A 20,102-nucleotide genomic window follows, 5' to 3' on the forward strand; every position below is an offset into this window, starting at 1 on the left:
TCAGGAGGCTGAGGCAGGAGAATCACTTGGACCTGGGAGGCGGAGGTTGCAGTGAGCCGTGATCATGCTACTGCACTCCAGCCTAGGCAACACAGTGAGACCCTGTCTTAAAAAATAGAATAAAAATGGCCAGGCGCGGTGGCTCATGCCTGTAATCCCAGCACTTTGGGAGGCCGAGGCGGGCGGATCACGAGGTCAGGAGATCGAGACCATCCTGGGTAACATGGTGAAACCCCATCTCTACTCAAAATACGAAAAAAGAAAAAAAAAATTAGCCGGCCGTGGTGGCAGGCGCCTGTTGTCCCAGCTGCTCGGGAGGCTGAGGCAGGAGAACGGCGTGAACACAGGAGGCGGAGCTTGCAGTGAGCTGAGATCGCACCACTGCACTCCAGCCTGGGCGACAGAGCGAGACTCCATCTCAAAAAAAGAATAAAAATAAAAAAATAAAAGTATGCTTCTTATTGTCATGATCATGTAAACCACAATCATTGCCACCAAAAGTACACAATGCAGCAAAACCAGTGATAACCTGTAGCCTTCAAAGTATTATTAATAAGAGAAATTTATCCTCAATGGAGCATGTTGGTTGGCAGCTTATTTTTCTGGATACTTATAGTTGTGATGTTTACATTGTGATTTTGTATTTTGTATCGACCATAAATTATATATTTTTATTTCTAAACCTTGTAAACAAAAAATATACTAACACAGAATTTTGTTAAAGTTTATACGAAGGAATATAAAAAAAAACAATATTTTCTAGTATTCAGGAAAGTATATAATAGCTTCCCACTCCTCTGCTACCAGCTTCCAATCAGCTCCACAAACTGTGAAATGGTCCCTAAAATGTCCCCAGTCTTAGGGAGAAGCTTGAGATTGTTAGGGTCACAGCTACATTGCTGTAACAAAGAGGCCCCAAAATATCGCGGGTGCAAAAACATCAAAATTAAATTTTCTCTTACAAAACAAAACAACCAGGCTGGATTGGTCAAGTGATGCCACCATAAACAGACACAGTTTCAGCCAGGAGCAGTGGCACATGCCTGTAATCCCAGCACTTTGGGAGGCCGAGGCAGGTGGATCACCTGAGGTCAGGAGTTCAAGGCCAGCCTGGCCAATATGGCGAAACCCCGTCTCTACTAAAAATACAAAAATTAGCAGGGCGTGGTGGCGGACACCTGTAATCCCAGCTACTCAGGAGGCTGAGGCAGGGAGAATTGCTTGAACCCAGGAGGCGGAGGTTGCAGTGAGTCAAGATGATGCCACTGGGCCACAGAGCAAGACTCTGTCAAAAAAACCCCACAAAAAACAGGTAGTTTCCCTGTTGCTCTCCATCCTCTAAGGTGTCATTATTTGCTTAATCAAGGCTGGGTTGCTAACTCTGGGAAAGGAGGAAGAACCAACATTCCAGATAAGGAGCTTAAATCTGGAGATGACCCAGAAAATGTTCACATCACTTCCTTTCAATATTTGGTTAGTCCACACTTAATCATGGTTCATGGTCACATCCAGCTGCACTGGAGGCTAGGAAATGTAGCCTGTAGCTGGGCAACTGTGCCCAGGAAGAGGGGAAGAATTTGGAGGAATAAGTAGCCATCTGCTACAGAGATTCTTTTTAATTTAAAAAATTTACAACATAAAAGAATTATATTACAATCCCATCATATAACTACTGACATTTTTCTATTGTTCTTTCCACTCTTGAAACATGCATGTTCCATGTATTTTTATAAAGTTGTAAAAATAGTATGTATGCAATTTTACATTCTACCAGAAATAAAACAGTATAATGAAAATAACATTAGATTCAAACAATGATATGCTATTTTTTTACCTATGACATTGGCAAGGTCTTTTAAAAAACCACAATAACCAGTGTTGGAGAGATCATGGGGAAATAGCCACTCAAATGTTATTCATGAGAGTGTACATATGTGTAACTTCACTTGGAGGGCAATTTGGTGATACATCTAAAAGTTTTGGCCAGGTTTGGTGGTGTACACCTGTATCCCCAGCTACACGGGGAGGCTAAAGCGGGAGGATGGTTTGAGCCCAGGAGTTTGAGGCTGCAGTGAGCTACGATCGCACCACTGCACTCCAGCCTGGGTAATGTAGGGAGACACTGTCTCAAAAAAAAAAAAAAAAAAAAAAAAAATTTACAATTTAACCTAAGGGGAAAAATGTAGAGATGTGGGTACAGATTTGTATAAAGGCTGGTTGTCGAAGCCTTACTTATGCTAAAAAATAGAACTAACCTAAATATCCAACAGGGATTGTTTAAATGAATTATGATTCAACCATCCACAGAGATTAGAATCATGCTCTTGAAGAACACTGATGATGTAAAAATTCTGCTAACATATTAAGTGAGAAAGCACATTACAAAATGGAATATATGTTCTGATAATTTTTGGTAAAAATTATCCATAGCTGTAAAGAGGACTAGAAGAATATTCACCCAAATGTCAACAGTGGTTCTTCTGGGTGAGTGCTATTGATAGCAGTTTTTACTTCCTTATTTACTCCTTTTGATATTTTTCAAATATTTGGCAATAGACATGTATTAGTTTTACAATAAAGGCGTTATTTAAAACACTGAATTAGACATACAGAATCCTAACACATTAGAGCAGAAATGATCCTCGAACTCCTTCATGTTTCAAATGGGGAAACTGAGGTCCAGAGAGGGTGAGTGACTTCCTAAAGTAACACAACTAGTTAGAACTGAGATTTGAACCGAGGTAGTTTGTCTTCAAGGCTGGTGTTCTTATCACTATATAACTAAAAAAAAAAACAAAAAAAAGCAAAAAAACACCTTTTTTTTTCTTTTTCTTTTTGTAGTCAATGTTCTGCTGAATAAAAAGAACTTTTCTAAAAACAGCTTGACTCCTGGCAGCTTAGTCAGTGTTGAGGTACACAAAAAAACAAAGTGTCTGCAAGTCCTTGGAGAACTTAGAACAAAACAACTTAAAACACACACACACACACCAAATTTCTGGTACATCCAGTGCTTATAAGGAAATATACATTGGGAAAACAAACATTCACACTGATAGAAACAGGATATGAGTGCCTCATTCATTCATTCAAAAAATATTTGTTGCGCACCTACTACATGCTGTTTTTAACACACTAGATCCTGGTAATCAATGGTAAACAGACATGATTCTCACTCTTCTGGTGCTTACAGTATTTAAATTCTGCTAATGTTTGTTGGACATCTACTATACACTTTACATATTTTTAAAGTTTTTTTCAATATAGAGATGGGGTCTCACTATGTTGCCCATGCTGGTCTCAAACTCCTCGGCTCAAGTAATCCTCCTGCCTTGGCCTCCCAAACTGCTGGGATTACAGGCATGAGTCACGACACCTGGCCAACACCATACATTTTTTACAAACCTTTGTCACTGTACTATACCAATAATATTAACCCCCACTTTATGAGTTATAATTTAGCTACTAAGCATTGTAACTAGGCACTATTTCTAATCTTACAACAGCCCTATGAGATAGGTATCATTAACTCTATTTCACAGATGAGAGAACTAGAATCATAGATATTAAGTGGATTTCCCAAGATTACACAGACTAAGTGACAGATCTGTTTTCTAATGCTCATCTCATTGCCCTTAAACATAGGGTCCTCTTCCCACAACTGTAGCCTCAACCTTGAGCACCCACTCATTACAGAGGTTAAATAAAGGGCTAGGACTTAATGAATTTAGACCGTTTCCGACTTATTGAACTTATTGGGATGGAGCCCAGGAATCTGCTATTCTTTTATTATTATTATTATTATTTATTTATTTATTTATTTATTTGAGATGGAGTCTCGCTCTGTCGCCAGGCTGGAATGCAGTGGCGGATCTCACTGCAACCTCTGCCTCCTAGGTTCAAGCGATTCTCCTGCCTCAGCCTCCTGAGTAGCTGGGATTACAGGCATGCGCCACCACGCCCAGCTAATTTTTGTATTTTTAGTAGAGATGGGGTTTCACCATGTTGGCCAGGATGGTCTCGATCTCTTGACCTCGTGATCTGCCCGCTTCAGCCTCCCAGAGTGCTGGGATTACAGGCGTGAGCCACTGCGCCCAGCCAAATCTGTCATTCTTGATAAGATCACTCTATAACTTGTATCTGTGCTAAAGTTCAGGGGCCACCGCCCTTATCTGTAACCTGGAATCCTACAATTCAATCTCCCATTAGAGAATGTATCCTTAGGTCTCAGGCGGAATGTACCAATTCTCAAATTCCACTAGGGGACAGTATAGGCCAATATGTCTAGACAAGTGGCACATTGTGGAAGACTGTGGAATCAATCACTGATGACATTCATTCATCACTGGACCAACAGCGAGGGCTTGTCAGCTGCCAGGCACTGGGCTGAGCAAAGGTGGATGATTTCTGTAATGCTGTTTACAAACTTAGAAAGCTGCTTTGGGGCCAGGTGCGGTGGCTCAGGTCTGTAATCCCAGCACTTTGGGAGGCCGAGGCGGGTGGATCACCTGAAGTCAGGAGTTTGAGATTAGCCTGGCCAACATAGTGAGACCCCCATCTCTATATTGAAAAAACTTTTTAAAAATGTATAATGTATAGTAGATATCCAACAAACATCAGCAGAATTTAAATACTGCAAACACCAGAAGAGTGAGAATCATGTCTGTTTACCATTAATTACCAGGATCTAGTGTGTTGAAAACAGCATGTAGTAGATACGCAACAAATATTTTTTGAATGAATGAATCAATGAAGTACTCATATCTTGTTTCTATCAACGTGAATGTTTGTTTTCCAGTAAGCCGAGATCGTGCCACTGCACTCCAGCCTGGGCAACAGAGTGAGACTCCATTTCAAAAAAAAAAAGAAAGAAGGCTGCTGTGGAGTAACGTGGTATGTTGAAAAGCAGGACCACGGTGTTTTGCGGTTTCCCCCATCAAAAGGTAGATCTATTTCCTCACCCCTTGATTCTGGACTTGCTTTGACCAAGAGAACATGGTAGAAGTGACTTGCAGAGTTCTGGAGCCTAGACCTCAAGGTCTCACTGCTTCTCCCTTTGCTTTCTCGGGAGGCTTCTGGCATTGAGTTCAGAAGCCTAGGTTGAAAGGCCATGCAGAGAAGCCCAGCTGTCCCAGCTGAGGCCCCAGCCTCGTGCATAAAGCTGTCTTAGCCCACATATTCCCGGACCAGCCACCAGTGATTGTAAGCTGCCTGGTGAGCCCAGCAGACCCAGTCAACCCACCAAATTGTGAAAAATAACAAATCATTATTTTAAGCCACTAAGTTTCAGAGTAGATTATTACACAGCAATAGATAACTGATAGACGCGGCCATGCACAGGGGATTTTTAAAATTAATTTAGCAATTCTTTAACTGAGTGCCTGCTTTGTACCAAGTATTGTATTATCTCATGTGTTGGGGATCTGTGCCTTGTGGAACAAGATAGAAGAAGCCCCCAGCCTCATATGGGCGAAGACGCACAATAAATTAGTAAATGGATAGATATACGGAGCAGTATAATACCATATGGAGATAAGGGCTGTGAAGAAAAACAAAGTATGGAGTTCAAGAATGATTGAGGGTCGAGATCAGGTTCTTATAGACAGAGTGGTCATGGAAATCTTCTCTAGAAAGGTGAAATTTGAGGATAGCTGTGAGTACTGAGAAGGAGCAAAACCTGTGAAGATCCAGGAGAAACACTTCCATTTCAGGCAAATGGAACAATATCTAAAAAACTCCAAAGCAAGAAACATCTTAGTATATGCAGAGTACAGCCTGGAGGCCAGTGGGATTTGTTAAATGCAATGTTAAATGCAAATTAATACAAATTTGTTAAATGCAACTGTCAAATGTGAATTGATGGTTTAACTTGTTAGGCTGGGCATGATGGGTCATGCCTCTAATCCCAGCACTTTGGGAGACTGAGGCGGGCAGATCATGAGGTCAGGAGTTGGAGACCAGCCTGACCAACATGGTAAAACCCTGTCTCTACTAAAAATACAAAAATTAGCTGAGCGTGGTGGTGCGCACCCGTAGTCCCAGCTACTTAGCAGGCTGAGGCAGGAGAATCGCCTGAACCTGGGAGGTGGAGGTTGCAGTGAGCCAAGGTAGTGCCACTGTACTCCAGGCTGGGTGACAGAGTGAGACTTCGTCACACACACAAAAAAAGTTTAACTTGTTAAACTGGTGTAAGATACCATTTTAACTTATTTAGGATTCCCTATACTTCAATTTTCTTAACACTAAGAACAAGGTCATGTCAGTCACTCACATTCACTGAATGCTAACTCGAATGAATATCATTCTAAACTATTTGTCAAAATATGTTTAAAAGTTCTTTATTTTTCTGGCTTTTGAATCAGTAAACTATTTTATACTTTTCTGTAGCTCTTATTGCCTTTAGTGTTATGATGCTCAGAATCTAATCTTCAGATCTAGACTACCTCATCAAAGAACACTACGGGAGAAAATATTTGCAAACTATACATCTGACAAAGGTCTAATATCCAGAATGTACAAAAAACTTAAACAACTGTGCATGCAAAAAACAAACAACCCCATTAAAAAGTGGGCAAAGAGTATGAACAGACACTTTCAAAAGAAGACACACATGCGGCCAACAGGCATATGAAAAAATGCTCAGTATCACTGATTGTTAGAGAAATGCAAATCAAAACCACAGCAAGATACCATGTCACACAGGTCAGAATGGCTATTATTAAAAAGTCAAGACCAGGCGCAGTGGCTCACGCTTGTGATCCCAACACTTTGGGAGGCCGAGGCGGGTGGATTACCTGAGGTCAGGAGTTCCAGACCAGCCTGGCCAAAGTGGTGAAACCCTGTCTCTACTAAAAATACAAAAATTAGCTGGGCAGGGTGGCGGCCGCCTGTAATCCCAGCTACTCGGGAGGCTGAGGCAGGAGGATTGCTTGAACCTGGGAGGCAGAGGTTGCAGTGGGCTGACATCGCACAATTGCACTCGAGCCTGGGCGACAAGAGCCAAACTCTGTCTTTAAAAAAAAAAAAAGAGTCAAAAAATAACAGATGCTGGCCAGGTTGCAGAGAAAAGAAAGCACTTATACGCTGCTGGTGGGAGTGCAAATTAGTTCAACCATTGTGGAAAGCAGTGTGGCAATTCCTCAAAGAACTAAAACCACAGCTACCATTTCACCTGGCAATCCTGCAGCTGGATAGATATCTAAAGGAATATAAATTGTTCTACCATAAAGATAAATGCATATGTATGTTCATTACATCACTATTCATAATAGCAAATACATGGAACCAACCTAAATACCCATCAATGGCAGATTGGGTACAGAAAATGTGGTACATATACACCGTAGAATACTATGCAGTCATAAAAAAGAACAAGATCAGCTGGGCACAGTGGCTCACGCCTGTAATCTCGGCACTTTGGGATGCCAAGGCAGGTAGATTACCTGAAGTCAGGAACCAAGGCCGGAGCCGGCTCCCTCAGCTTGCGGGGAGGTGTGGAGGGAGAGGCGCCGTCGGGAACCAGGGCTGCGCGCTGTGCTTGTGGGCCAGCGCGAGTTCCGCGTGGGCGTGGGTTTGGCAGACCCGCATTCAGAGCGGCTGGCCGGCCGGCCGGCCCCGCCGGCCCCAGGCAGTGAGGGGCTTAGCACCTGGGCCAGCAGCTGCTGTGCTCAATTTCTCGCCAGGCCTTAGCTGCCTTCCCACGGGGCAGGGCTCGGGACCTGCAGCTCGCCATGACTGAGCCTCCCCACCCCTCCGTGGGCTCCTGTGCGGCCCGAGCCTCCCCGACGAGCGCCGCCCCCTGCTCCACGGCGCCCAGTCCCATCAACCACCCAAAGGCTGAGGAGTGTGGGTGCACGGCGCAGGACTGGCAGGCAGCTCCACCTGCAGCCCGGGTGTGGGATCCACTGGGTGAAGCCAGCTGGGCTCCTGAGTCTGGTGGGGACTTGGAGAACCTTTATGTCTAGCTAAGGGATTGTAAATACACCAATGGCACTCTGTATCTAGCTCAAGGTTTGTAAACACACCAATCAGCACCCTGTGTCTAGCTCAGGGTTTGTGAATGCACCAATGGACACTCTGTATCTAGCTACTCTGGTGGGGACTTGGAGAACCTTTCTGTGGACACTCTGTATCTAGCTAATCTGGTGGGGATGTGGAGAACCTTTGTGTCTAGCTCAGGGATTGTAAACGCACCAATCAGCGCCCTGTCAAAACAGAACACTGGGCTCTACCAATCAGCAGGACGTGGGTGGGGCCAGATGAAAATAAAAGCAGGCTGCTGGAGCCAGCAGTGGCAACCCGCTGGGGTTCCCTTCCACGCTGTGGAAGCTTTGTTCTTTTGCTCTTTGCAAGAAATCCTGCTGCTGCTCACTGTTTGGGTCCACTCTGCCTTTATGAGCTGTTAACACTCACCGCGAAGGTCTGCAGCTTCACTCCTGAAGCCAACGAGACCACGAACCCACCAGAAGGAAGAAATTCCAAACACATTCCAACATCAGAAGGAACAAACTCCAGACGCGCCCCCTTAAGAGCTGTAACACTCACTGCGAGGGTCCACGGCTTCATTATTGAAGTCAGTGAGACCAAGAACCCACGAATTCCGGACACACTGAGGCAGGTAGATTACCTGCAGTCAGGAGTTCAGGACCAGCCTGGCCAACATGGTAAAACCACGTCCCTACTAAAAATACAATTAGCTGGGTGTGGTGGCGGGCACCTGTAATCCTGCTACTCAGGAGGCTGAGGCAGGAGAATCGCTTAAACCCAGGAGGCGGAGGTCGCAGTGAGCCGAGATCGCACCACTGCACTCCAGCCTGGGTGACAGAGCGAGACTCCGTCTCAAAAAAAAAAAGAAGCCTCTGGGGTGAAAGAAATCTTTCTGCAATGATTTCTATACTTAGGGGCAAGGAGGGAAGTGCCTGCAGCCTGGGTGAAGGGCTGATGGAGGTGGCAGAGAGAGACTACAGGCCAGGAAGGTCAGCTGTTGCTCACCCAGGTGTTGTCTTGGGACAGTCACTACCTACTTCCTACTTCTTCCCTTTAGAAACCATCAGCATAGCCAGGCCACCTGGATCAGTCTTCCAGGAAAGCAACATGCCCTAATAAGGAGAAAAGTTAAGTGAAATTAGAGATTATTTCCCGGAAAGATGCCTCCTATCACTGCTGGTTGTTTAGTATAAATTTAAGGGCAAATACCTGACCAGAGGATAACTCTCACCTAGAAAGATGTGATTAGAACAGAGGGATCAAGAGGGGTTTTGGGAGCCGGGCGCGGTGGCTCACGCCTGTAATCCCAGCACTTTGGGAGGCCGAGGCCCGTGGCTCACAAGGTCAGGAGTTTGAGACCATCCTGCCAAACATGGTGAAACCCCGTCTCTACTAAAAATACAAAAAAAATTAGCCGGGCGTGGTGGTGGGCGCCCATAGTCCCAGCTACTCAGGAGGCAGAGGCAGGAGAATGGTGTGAACCCAGGAGACGGAGCTTCCAGTGAGCTGAGATCGCGCCACTGCACTCCAGCCTGGGCGACAGAGCGAGACTCCATTTAAAAAAAAAAAAAAAAAAAAGGGTTTTGGACAGGTGAGGTGGCTTACGCCTGTAATCCCAACAGTTTGGGAGGCTGAGGTGGGAGGATCATTTGAGGCTAGGACTCGAGACCAGCCTAGGCAATACAGTGAGACCCTATCTCTACAAAATACAATAAAATAATCAGCCTGGTGTGGTGGTGCACACCTGTGGTCCTAGCTACTTGGGTGGCTGAGGTGGGAGGATTGCTTGAGCCCAGAAGTTAAGGGTGGCAGTGTGCTGTGATCACGCCACTACACTCCGGCCTGGGCGACAGAGACTCTATCTCTTAAAAAAAAAAAAAAAATTCGGGGGGCACTCTGTGACCAGGGCTTATCTCCTTCTCTCTCCTTAAACCCAGTGGGAGAGACAGACTAGAGACTGGTCCTCAGCCCTTCCCCCAGAAATTGCCATGCAGAGTGGCTGATACCCCAGAGGAACAGGAGCTCATTGACCAAACTAATTAGCCACCCGAGGAGTACAAACACAGTAAAAAGAGGACAACGAACATCTACCATCTGAAGCAAAATTATTGGAATAGACCAACCAAGCACATGCACGGTAAATAAACTTAGGAAAATAAAGATAAAGCAAGAACAAGAAATCATTCTGTACCACTTTAATGAAGTATACTTAACATATGATAAACTACACATATTTAAAACATTCAATTTGATGAGCTTTGACATAAGTATACACCTGTCAAACCATCACTATAATCAAGATAATGAACATCTCAATCACCCCTAAAGCTTCCTTGTACCCCTCTGTCTTAGTCTGTTCAGGCTGTTATTAACAGAATATTATAGACTGGGTGGTTTATAAACAACAGAAATGTATTTACTTATTTACATTTTATTTTATTTTATTTTATTTTATTTTTTGAGACAGAGTGTCATTCTGTCACTCAGGCTGGAATGCAGTGGCGCGATCTCGGCTTGCTGCAACCTCTGCTTCCCGGGTTCAAGCAATTCTCGTGACTCAGCCTCCTGAGTAGCTGGGATTACAGGCACCCACTACCACTCCCAGCTAACTTTTTTTTTTTTTCTAGTAGAGATGGGGTTTCACCATGTTGGCCAGGCTGGTCTCGAGCTCCTGACCTCAGGCCATCTGCCCACCTTGGCCTCCCAAGTGCTGAGATTACAGATGTGAGCCACTGCACCCAGCCAACAGCAGAGATTTATTTCTCACAGTTCTGGAGGCTGGAAGACCTTGATCAAGATGTCTGGTAAGGGCCAGCTTCTTCATAGACACCTGTCTTCTCACAGTAACCTCCCAGGCAGAAGAGGGAAACAAACTCACTGAGTCTCTTTTATGAGGACACTAATCCCATTCATGGAGGCTCTGCCCTTACCATCTAATCACCTCCCGAAGGCCCACTTCCTAATACCATCACCTTGAAGATTAAGATTTCAATATATGAATTTTGGGGGGGACACAAACTCAGACCATAGCACCTTTGTGGTCATCCTTTCCTCCACCTCCATCCTAGATAACCATTGATCTGCTTTCTGTCACTGGAGATTGATTTTATAGATATAATTTTGTATAAATAGAAGCATATAGTGTGCATTCTTTTTATCAGGCTTATTTTACTCAGCATCATAATTTTGAGGTTCACTCATATTATTGTATATATTGATAATTTTTCCTTTTATTGTTCAGTAGTATTTCTTTGTATAAATAGATCTCAATTATACATCCATTTATCTGTTAATACACATTTGGGGGTGTTTCCAGTTTGGGGGCTATTACAAATGAAGCTGCTATAAATATCTAGGTACAAATCTTTGTGTTGATGTATGGGTTTTGCTTTTTTTTTTTTTTTTTTTTTGAGACAGGGTCTCACTCTGTTGCCCAGGATGGAGTGCAGTGACGCAATCTTGGCTCACTGCAACCTCTGCTTCCTGGGTTCAAGCAACTCTTGTGCCTCAGCCTCCCAAGTAAGTGGGATTACAGGTGCACGCCACTACTCCTGGCTAACTTTTGTATTTTTAGTAGAGACGGGTTTGTGCCATGTCGGCCAGGCTGTGTGTGGATGTATGTTTCTATTTCTTTTGGATTAAAAAAAAGCTAAGACTGGAATGGCTGTGTCATATGGTAGGTGTCTATTAAACTTTAAGAACCTGCCACATATTTTTCCAAAGTGGTTGTGTCATTTTGCATTCCTGTTAGCAGTGTATGAGATCCCCAGTTGCTCCACATCTTCTCTAGTACTTGGTTTGGTTGGTTTTTTAAATTTTAGCCATTCTATTTAGATGTTTCCCTGTTGACTAATGATGTTAAGCATCTTCTTAAGTTCTTATTCATGTATCTTCTTTTTTTTTTTTAGACGGAGTTTCGCTCTTGTTGCCCAGGCTGGAGTGCAATGGCGTGATCTCGGCTCACCGCAGCCTCCACCTCCCAGGTTCAAGTGATTCTCCTGTCTCAGCCTCCTGGGTAGCTGGGACTACAGGCATGTGCCACTACACCCGGCTAATTTTTTTGAATTTTTAGTAGAGATGGGTTTCACCATTTTGGCCAGGCTGGTCTCAAACTCCTGACTTCAGGTGATCCGCCCGCCTCAGCCTCCCAAAGTGCTGGAATTACAGGCATGAGCCATCATGCCTGGCCCTCTTTCAATTTATAGATTCTTCCTCCACCCCTTTCATTTCCTTAGAATGTATCTGTTGAAAAACCCAGGCCATTTACTACAGTTTCCTGCAGTCTGGATTTTGCTGATTTTATACTCCTGTTGCAGTTCAACATATTTCTCTATCCTTGGTATTTCCTGCAAATTGGTACCTAAGTTCAGAGAATGGTTCAAACTCACGTTTGGTTCCTTTGGCAAGACTACTGAGGGTATTTGGCATGACTATAGGAGACACATTATGATTTGTTGTCTCTTTGTGATCTTAGGAGTGGGTGAAGCTCAATGCCTATCTATTCATTCAGAGGAGTTGCAAACTGGTTATATTCTATCTTTTTCCCATTTAGAGTTGGAATACTTTTATTAAGAGGAATTTTTCCCCATCTACTATTTGGATGCCCAAATAATATTTGCTTTTTATTTAAAGTTTAATAAGTTTAATGGAATGTTTTCATGTTGGTCACTCAGGGTGTATATTCTCTTGGTATACTTTCAATTGTAGTTTCAACATTTTTAAATTTCTGAAATGTTTTCTTGAATTATATCTTTTGGCATTTGTTCTGTTCCTCCCTTGCTTGATTTTCTTCTTTAGGAACTCCTATTGCCTGTATGTTTGATCTTTGCTGCTTTCAATATTTGTCAATTTCCCTCAAATCTTGTTTATCCCTTCATTTCCTTTTTATTTAAACATATCTTTCTTTTTCACTGTCTTTTATCTCTTAAATCATTATCTGTCTATCTGTTATTATTATTATTTTTGAGATGGGGTCTCACTCTGTTGTCCAGCCTGGAGTCAGTGCTCAAACATGGCTCACTGCAGCCTGGACCTTCCAGGCTCAAGTGATCTTTCCACCTCAGCTTCCTGAGTAGCTGGGACTATAGGCACATGCCACCATGCCCAGCTAATTTTTTTTTTTTTTTTTTTTTTTTTTTTTTTTTTTGTAGAGATGAGGTTGCATCATATTGCCCAGGCTGGTCTTGAACTCTTGGGCTCAAGTGATCAGCCTGCCTTGGCCTCCCAAAGTGCTGGGATTACAGGTGTGAACCACCATGCCCAGGCTGATGTATTTGTTTTTAAGTTAGTCTTGGTCTGTTTTATGGTGTCTCCCTGGTGTGTTTTCATTGTCTGTAAGGATGTTAATCTGCTCCTTCTTCGCATTTTTTTTCTTAATAACTGTGTATAGAATTTGATCTTGATACTTTTATATTATTTTTATGTAAAATTTGTTTTCCTGACTTTTTGGAATGAGTGTATGTTCAGGCAAGCTTTTCAACCTTCTCAGAGCAGTCCCTCTTCTCCTATGTATGGATTCAAACATATTGCAACTTGCTTTCTGCCATTTCCTGCCTCTGTCTTTATCCTTTCTTGAGTCTGGGCCATCTCTTACTTTCTTCTCTTGTCCCTGTCCTGCTCCCAGGAGTTTTAGCCCCAGGAGTTTTCCCTGGTGTGGGGCCTTGTCCTAAAAGAGAGCCGATCAGCCTCAACTGTTTATAAGGGCTACAGTGCTCCAGCCCTTTCAGGCGTTCTTGCCTCAGGTCCTTGTTCTCATCCACTGTTGGAGAGGACAGAGCCTCTCCCAGCTTCAGCTGACGTTTTAGGATTGGCAGCGCCAACTCTCCATTGATCACCTGTTGCCTATTTTGGATTCTCCTGTTCTCAGGCCTCTCATATACTATCTCTTTTCCTTCCTTCATTTTCCTCCTACAAAAATGTTCTTGTGGCAATAGGTATTTTGCCTCAACTACTGTATTCTGGGGCTCATGAGGTTACCTTGTACCTAGCTTTGTTGAAAGTACTGTCTGGGCCCCTGGTTTTGCTATTCAGTTGCTGGGTTTTTTGTTTGTTTGTTTTGTTTGTTTGTTTGAGACAGAGACGCCCAGGCTGGAGTGCAGTGGCATGATCTCGGCTCACAGCAACCTCCCAAACTCCGCCTCCTGGGTTCAAGCGATTCTTCTGCCTCAACCTCCCGAGTAGCTGGGACTACAGGTGCATATCACCATGCCCGGCTAACTTTTTGTATTTTTAGTAGAGACGGAGTTTCACCGTGTCAGCCAGGATGGTCTTGATCTTCTGACCTCGTGATCCGCCCGCCTCGGCCTCCCAAAGTGCTGGGATTACAGGCGTGAGCCACCGTGCCTGGCCTAGTTGCTGTTCTTTGTGTGGATTTGAAGAGATTAAAAACCAGGCTGGCACCACCACCAACCTGCTCATTTTGTGTTGAGTTTCAGTTGTTTAATGATTTTTGCCTTCAAGTTCTAGCAGTGTCTTCTGTGTTCCTATATTTAATAAAGACCCGATGAGTGATACAGTTCCACCAACCATGCATCTAGGTTAGCAACCTAGAGCCAGCAAGCAAAGAGTATCAGTTTATAGAAAGTCTGTATCTAGAATCCTTCTACTAGCTTACAAATCTCTTGGAGAGTTACTTCCTCTATGGAACCTTGGTTATCACCCCTAAGTAGAACTTCTTCCTTCTTGGTGCTTCCTTCATGACACCTCTTGGGTTTTGTGTGTGTACTATCCTAGGGAATCTGAGCTCCCAGAAACACTGACCATACACGATTAATCTACATATCCCCAGGCTCCAGCACAATGCCTGATACAGTGTAGAAACCTCATACGTGTTTCCTGAAAGAGGGAGTTTGAGCTAAAAGATGCCTGCAGCTGTATTATATAACTAAAAAAAAATTATTCTTAAAAATAACCCACGCTTGGCCGGTCGCGGTGGCTCAAGCCTGTAATCCCAGCACTTTGGGAGGCCGAGGTGGGCGGATCACGAGGTCAGGAGATCGACACCATCCTAGCTAACACGGTGAAACCCCGTCTCTACTAAAAATACAAAAAATTAGCTGGGTGCAGTGGCAGGTGCCTGTAGTCCCAGCTACTCGGGAGGCTAAGGCAGGAGAATGGCGTGAACCTAGGAGACGGAGCTTGCAGTGAGCCGAGATCGTGCCACTACACTCCAGCCTGGGCGACAGAGCAAGACTCCGTCTCAAAAAAACAAAACAAAACAAAACAAACAAACAACAAAAAAAACTCATGCTCATTGTGGGAAACTTAGAAAATACAAAAATAAGCAAATAGAAAATATTTTTCTCATTCTTTTTTTTTTGAGATGGAGTCTCACTCTGTCGCCCAGGCTGGAGTGCAGTGGCTTAATCTCCACTTACTGCAACCTCCGCCTCCTGGGTTCAAGCGATTCTCCTGCCTCAGCCTCCCGAATAGCTGGGACTACAGGTGCGTGCCACCACGCCCGGCTAATTTTTGTATTTTTAGTAGAGATGGGGTTTCACCATGTTGGCCATGCTGGTCTTAAACTCCTGACCTCAGGTGATCCACCTGCCTCGGCCTCCCAAAATGCTGGGATTACAGGCATGAGCCACTACACCCAGCAGACGTGCATATATCTTTATGGTAGAACGATTTATATTCCTTTGGGCATATACCCAGGAGTGGGATTCCTGGGTTGAATGGCAGTTCTGGTTTTTAAGCTCTTTGAGGAATCACCACACTGCTTTCCACAATGGTTGAACTAATTTACACTCCCACCAACGGTGTATATGTGTTCCCTTTTCTCTACCTTTCCAAAGTTCATTCTTTTTTTTCTTTGATACGACAAAGTCTCACTGTGTTGCCCAGGCAAGAGTGCAGTGGCGTGATCTCGGCTCACTGTAACCTCTGCCTCCCAGGTTCAAGCTATTCTCCTGACTCAGCGTCCCAAGTAACGAGGATTACAGGCACCTGCTACCATGCCCGGCTAATTTTTTTTCGTATTTTTAGTAGAGACGGAGTTTCACCATGTTAGCCAGGCTGGTGTCAAACTCCTGACCTCAGGTGATCCACCTGCCTCTGTCTCCCAAAGTGTTGGGATTATAGGCGTGAACCACCAGGCCCGGTCAAAAAAATTTTTTTTTTTTTTTTTTTTTTTTTTGAGACAGAGTCCTGCTCTGTCTCCCAGGCTGCAGTGCAGTAGCATAATCACGGCTCACTGCAACATATGCCTTCCTGGCTCAAGCAATTCTCCCACCTTAGCCTCCCAAATGGCTGGGACTATGGGCGCATGCCACCACGTCTGGCTAATTTTTGTATTTTCTGTAGAGATGGGGTTTCACCCTCTTACCCAGGCTGGTGTCAAACTCCTGGGCTCAAGCAGTCCACCAGCCTCAGACTCCCAGAGTCCCGAGATTACAGGCCTGAGTCACTGCACCTGGCCATGTTATTTTTTGACTTTTTAATAGCTATTCTGACTGGTGTGAGATTGTATCTCACTGTGGTTTTGATTTGCATTTCTCTAATGATCAGTTATTGAGCTTTTTAAAATATGCTTTTTTTGGACACACATATGTCTTCTTTTGAAAAGTGTTCATGTCCTTTGCCCACTTTTTAATTTTTTTTTTTCTTGTAGACTTGCTTAGGATCCTTATAGATGCTGAATATTAGACCTTTGTCAGATACATAGTTTGCAAATATTTTCTCCCATTCTGTAGATTGTCTATTTACTCTGTTGACAGTTCCTTCTGCTGCCTACTGATGTCTTAGCATGACATGCCCTATGATAACTGGAAATAAAGTAGAAGGCAAGTACAGTATTAGAACACATTCAGGCTGGGTGCAGTGGCTCACTCCTGTAATCCCAGCACTTTGGGAGGCTGAGGTGGGCGATCACCTGAGGTCAGGAGTTTGAGACCGCCCTGGCCAACATGGTGAAACCCCATCTCTACTAAAAATAACAATTAGCTGGGCATGGTGGTGTGCGCCTGTAATCCCAGCTACCTAGGAGGCTGAGGCAGAATTGCTTGAACCTGGGAGGCAGAAGTCACGCCACTGCACTCCAGCCTGGGCGACAAGAACAAAACTCAGTCTCAGAATGTGCAGTAACCTTAAGTGCAAGAAAGTCCTTGGTATAATTAAACGTCTTCAACAGCAACGGAATCTGGCTCTCATTACTAGCTGCAACTCCCAAATTTTCCACTAGGTGGCAGAACAGGCTAGATAATAGCCGGGGTTCTCAACCTTAGTGGGCATCACAAACACCTGTGGGTCTCCAGCCCCAAACTTTGATTCATTAGGTCTGGGTGTGGCCTGATAATTAGCATTCCTAACAAGTTTCCAGGTGATGCTGATGTTTCCAGGTGATGCTGGAAGGAAAGCACATTTTGTGAACACTGGATTACAGAAAATCAATGTAGACCAACCCAAGGCCCATTCACCCAACCATCCATCCTTCCTCCAGTTTACTTTGTAGTTCTAGGTGATGTGAGCACAAAGAATGAGACATGGTTTGTTCTCAAGACATAGTCGGGTGAGGGAGAAAAGGAAAATGAAAAAAATAACTCTTAGTCTATTATTTCCACCTCTCCATTTCTTCCAATATACAGACTTCCTAAGTGTTGTTTTTCTGTTCTTCTGTCAAATAGAGTTTAAGCCTTGTGCCCTTAAAGCCTGAAAGATCAACTAGTGCAAGAGCTGCCTTACAAGGCTAAACCTGCTGAACTAAGAAACTCAGGAATGTTTGCTATCCTATAAAAAGTTTCAGATAGAAAATCTCCCCTCTGAACTTACAGAGGCTGGAGATACAAAAGCACACCTGACACCCTCGAGTCTGCATTGAGTAAAAATAAAACACAGGATTACTATGTTCTTAGAATCTGTGCTTGGTTGCTTTCCAAAATGAATTCCTCATTTTAAACTTCAATACATATTATGGTTAATTTGGGGAAAAAACCTTTTGACACATGACTGTCCATATTTTCCTTTAAATAGTATTGTTGACTAGCTCTAATCTTTGGTACTGGGTCTTACTAGATCTACTTTTTGCATAATTTGTGATGTACCATATAAACCAATAATATGTAAACAGATTGTGTACAGGTTTACTTGACACAAATCCTTTTTATGTAATGAAAGAACACTTCAACACATGTCTTGGGTTGAACTATTATTTCTAAATCAGTGATAATTAGATTAGTGAAATTTTATTTATAGCCATAATTCATCTCGACCAATGATTTCACAAGCATTTGAAAGTGTAATAAAATAAATGGGTAAAAGATGCAGACAGAATTCAAGAGATACAAATAAGCACACATAAAAATATGTCATTTTCTCTCTAGTCCCCTCCCCCATAAAAATGTTGTCATGTGTTAAAGAAATGTCAGTTAAAGCAACCTTGAGATACTTCCTTTATATCTATTAAATTGGCAAACATGTTTAGAAATGTTCTTTCTTGACTTGGGCAGTGGTTAGACAAGTGTTCACTTCATAACTATTCGACAAAACTGTGTGTTGTATGCACTCTTCTGTACCTGTAACAGAAAATACTAAGAAAAAATTCCACTGCTTTTGCGAGTAAGTCTTCTACTGGAACTTGTTCTAAGGAAATATGCACAAAGAAGTTCTCTGTAGTATTTTCTAAAAAGCAGAACTGGAAACTACCTAATTATCTACCAAAACAGAAATGGTTTAGCAAATTACAGTAATGAAGGAAAATTACAAAATATTATGGTAGTTGTAAAAACCTAAAGCACATTTTTGAGAATGTATTACAAAACAATGATTTGCAGTGCATAAATCCATACACATGTGCATAAGGATTAGAAGAGAGTATTAAAAATCGTAATGATAAAGGAGCTCTGGGTAATTTTCTCCATAAGTTTTTATTACTGTTAGATTATCTTTACCACAGAGAGCACAGAACATGTAGTTAAAATGCAAAGGACAGGAACATCCCACTGGCAAGGACTACTCATGTCTAATCACAGTGTGATCATTAAATATTCTCTCCAAATGTACTCAGAACACTTCGGATGTTTACAGGATATGGCAGAAGAGGGAAATCTAAGAGAGGAAGAGCTGTGTGGAATTGATCTTTCATTTGCTTCTGATCTTTTATTTTCAATTTTAGATGCTCTGGAAGTTATTTTTCTTCCAAGTTTAGATAGCTCTTAAGACAATCCATGGAATTTATTAAAATCTCAATGAGTTCCTACTCTCAATCTTACAATGTTGCTGGGGAAACCAGGTATTCACCTGTATTTTGAAAAAAACTGAGAATCAAGGATGAAAGTTAATAGTTGTCTACTGCAAAAGATACAACAGTATTTATTGCTAAATGAACTGCACCACTAACCTTACACAAAAGTGCTCAGTGAGGCTGGAGTGGGGTATGGTGGTCAGCAGAGGCTTTAAAGATAGTGGGAGATCAATGGGATCTAAAGCCTGGCCCTAGGACTGGTGGAAAGGAACGTCAAGAACTCTCCATGAGGATGGGAGATTAACACCCAAAGCGCAAGGGTGGGAATAAATAGAAGAGCAAGAACTGTTTGCTCGAAGAAATTAGCTAGGGCTCCATGATGTTAAGGAATCCAGATGTGCCCTGATGGTAACGGAGAGTTACCAAGATTGAACAAGAGCAAGTAAGTGCTCAAAGAAGTGGTTGGGGAGACTCCCTGGAAGCAAAGCATAAGACAGGCTGAACAGTGCACACAAGTGGTGAAGGGAGAAGGCAGCAGTCGGGGTTTGAAGAGACTTGAAATACAGAAAGAACAGACAAACATGAAAACATGGAAAAAATCCAGGTTTGTGGGGGCTGAAAATCAGGGCTTCAGCCTCACCACTTACTACAACTCCTCTAGGCAATGAATCACTTTACCAAGCCACAGCTTTCTCATCTGTAAAACAGGAATGACAATCTGCCCTTAATGATGCTGTCAGGGGATCAAAGGTGCAGGGCCGTGGTACTCAAATGACAAGAAGCCCCGTAAGTTTAAGTTAGGAAGAAAGAACTCATGCAAAGATGTGCTGGATAGACACATCCTTGGGCAAAAGAGAGGAAGACTATTCCAAGGTCTGGAAGCAAAATGGGACTTTTACCCACCCCATCCCTTCATTTGCAACTATTCATGAAATTCACC

The sequence above is a fragment of the Gorilla gorilla genome, chromosome 13, assembly GCF_029281585.2.
Source record: "Gorilla gorilla gorilla isolate KB3781 chromosome 13, NHGRI_mGorGor1-v2.1_pri, whole genome shotgun sequence".
NCBI lineage: Eukaryota > Metazoa > Chordata > Mammalia > Primates > Hominidae > Gorilla > Gorilla gorilla.